We start from the raw sequence: 3,577 nt of genomic DNA on the forward strand, positions 1-3,577 counted from the left end.
CAGGACAAGAGCCAAACAGGGAACATTGGTCAAGTTTTCCTTGTCGTATGGCGGAGAGGAGGTTGGTGCCATTGTCGCATACAACCATTCCTGGCTGAAGCTGGCGTGGGGTCAACCACCTCTGAGCCTGCCCCTGCAGAGCTGACAGAATCTCTGCCCCAGTGTGGCTCCTGTCCCCTAAGCACACCAACTCAAGCACCGCATGGTATCTTTTTGCCTGAGTGCTTGCGTAGCCCCTTGAATGCCTACGAAGCACCGCTGGTTCAGAGGATAAATCTGCAGAGGAAGAGGCCATAGAGGAAGAAGAAGAGGAGGGGGTGGAGGAGAGAGCTGTGGCAGAATCACCACTAGCATTTTGGAGGCGTGGTGGCGGAACAAGCTCCAACAATACTATACCCTGTCTTGCATCCTTCCCAGCTGCCAGCAGAGTTACCCAGTGCACCGTGAAAAAAAGGTAACGTCCCTGTCCATGCCTGCTGGACCATGAGTCAACAGTAATATGCACCTTACTGCTGATCACCCTGTCCAACGAGGCCAAGACATTGCCTTCCACATGCTGGTAGAGAGCCGGAATGGCCTTCCATGAAAAGAAATGGCGTTTGGGAACCTGCCACTAAGGTACCGCACATTCCACAAATTCACGAAAGGGGGCAGAGCCTACCAGCTGAAAAGGCAGCAGTTGAAGTGCTAGCAATTTAGCCAAGCTAGCATTCAGACGCTGAGCATGTGGATGGCTGGGACCGAATTTCTTTTGACGGTTTAGCAACTGGGCTAGGGATATTTGCCTGCTAAAATCAGATGGAGGTGTACTGATAGCAGATTGGCTGCAAGTACTTGGGACACCTATTGCTATACCTTCATTCCTCTCAGTGCCGGTTTCTGAGAGAATTGGAGGTATAGTGGGTTGGAGAACCCAGCTGATGAGGAGCAAGGAGAGGTCCGCCTTGTTCTTTGTTGTGGGCCTTTAAGTGCTGTTGCCAACGGATTGCATGGGAGGTCGTCATATGTCTGGTCAAGCATGTGGTGCCTAAGCGGCTGCTGTTTTGGCCATGCTTGATACGCTTCAGACATATGTTGCAAACAGCAACGGTGTGATCTGCTGCATGCGTGTCAAAAAAAGGCCCACACCAAAGAACTTTTCAAAATATGTGGGGAGTCAGCAGCGCCCTGCACCTGCTTAGCTCTACGATGTGATGCAATAGGGTGGTTGCCCTTAAGCTACCCCTGGAGGGCATCCTACCTCATTGGAGATGTGCCTCCTCCTCTCTTCTATCAGGCACCCAAGTTGAGTCAGTGACCTCATCATCCCCTCCCTCCTCGTCACTGGAGCAAACTTGGCAGTATGCTGCAGCTGGGGGAACATGACTGCCAGTTTCTTGACCTTCTTGGGCACCCCCTCTCTCTAGGCTGACGTTACTCCCTTCCTCAACCTGGGTACCATCATTGGAGCATTCAAATCAGCTGCAGGAAAAAAGGACAAGCGTGCCCCACGGCCACGTGCTGAGGATGCACCGTGTCCACGACCAGCACTGTCGACTGTAGACAGAGCCTGCTTGCCCTCTTTTAGTGGCCTGTGAGCGTCTGTCTCTCCTTGGTGGCCTTTCGGACATGCTGTAAATTTTGTTTAGCAAAAAAAAAACAACACTGTATTGTGTACTGTGTACACCACCAGGAAAGTAGTAGCAACTGCACTAGGGGTGCACGGTACTGTGTACACCAACAGAAAAGTAATAACAACTATGGGTGCACTGTATGTATTGTGTACTGTGTACACCACCAGAAAAGTAGTAGCACTAACAACTGCACTACTAGGGGTGCACGGTACTGTGTACACCAACGGAAGTGTAATAACAACTATGGGTGCATTGTATGTATTGTGCACGCCACCAGGAAAGTAGTAGCAACTGCACTAGGAGTGCATGGTACTGTGTACACCAACAGAAGTGTAATAACAACTATGGGTGCACTGTATGTATTGTCTACACCACCAGGAGAGTAGTAGCAACTGCACTAGGGGTGCACGGTACTGTGTACACCAACAGAAGTATAATAACACCTATGGGTACACTGTATGTATTGTGTATACCACCAGGAAAGTAGTAGCAACTGCACTAGGGGTGCACGGTACTGTGTACACCAACGGAAGTGTAATAACAACTATGGGTGCACTGTATGTATTGTGTACACCACCAGGAAAGTAGCAGCAACTGCACTAGGGGTGCACGGTACTGTGTACACCAAAAGGTGTTTAAAAACAACTATGGGTGCACTGTATGTATTGTGTACACCCAGGGCTTTTTTTCTCGGAGAATAGGTGCAGGAACTCCCCTTGTCTGATTCACCCCTTGTCTCTGCCCCAACCCACCTCTGACCACCGTCCCTTGATTCCACCCCCTACCCACCTACCAGTACTGCCCCTTTTAGAGAATACAGAACCAAGTATAATTTTGTGGTGCTAAATCATTTGTATGGAACATGTTAATGATAAAATGAGAAAATCAGTAAAAAAAGATCCCCTGCAGCCAGCAACAATAGAATCCCAGCAATAGATCCCCACACAACAATAGACTCCCCCAGCAACAATGGACTTCACCTCAACAACAATAGATTCCCTGCAGCAACAGTGAACCACCCACAACAAAATATCACACCCAGTAACAAAATGTCCACCCAAGCAACATTAGACGCCCCCCAGCAGCAACAACAGATCTCCCAACAGCCAGCATCACTGGATCCTCCAGCAGCCAGTAAAAATAGACCTCTCCCTCAACAGTAGATCCCTTCCAGCAACATAAGACCCCCCAGCAACAATAGATTCCCCATCAGTAACAATAGACCCTCACACAAAATCAGATCCCCACCAGTGACAATAGATCCCCCAGCAGCCAATATCAATAGACCCTCCAGCACACCCCACACCCCATGCTATTACATACATTTAGTGCTGGAGGTGCCGGAACTGCGTTCCCCTGCATTCCTGCTGAAAAAAAGCCCTGTGTACACCACCAGGAAAGTAGTAGCAACTGCACTAGGGGTGCACGGTACTGTGTACACCAACAGAAGTGTAATAACAACTATGGGTACACTGTATGTATTGTGTACACCACCAGGAAAGTAGTAGCAACTGCACTAGGGGTGCACAGTACTGTGTACACCAACAGAAGTTTAATAACAACTATGGGTACACTGTATGTATTGTGTACTTCACCAGGAAAGTAGTAGCAACTGCACTAAGGGTGCATGGTACTGTGTACACCAACAGAAGTGTAATAACAACTATGGGTGTACTGCATTGACCACCAGAAAAGTATGAGCAACTGCACTATGGGTGCACAGCACTGTATACTGTGTACACCGCCTGAAGTATATTAGAAACAGTACACCAGGAACGGCCTGCAGTCGGATATAGCTAAACTGGATACAGTGGATATATATTTATATATACGAGAGTTGTATATATATATATATATATATATATATATATATATATATATATATATATATATATATATATATATTAACTACACTGCAGCTAACTGAATAACCTGCTTACCAGAAGTATATTAGAAACAGTACA

The sequence above is a fragment of the Aquarana catesbeiana genome, linkage group LG01 (genome assembly GCF_042186555.1).
Source record: "Aquarana catesbeiana isolate 2022-GZ linkage group LG01, ASM4218655v1, whole genome shotgun sequence".
NCBI classification, from domain to species: domain Eukaryota; kingdom Metazoa; phylum Chordata; class Amphibia; order Anura; family Ranidae; genus Aquarana; species Aquarana catesbeiana.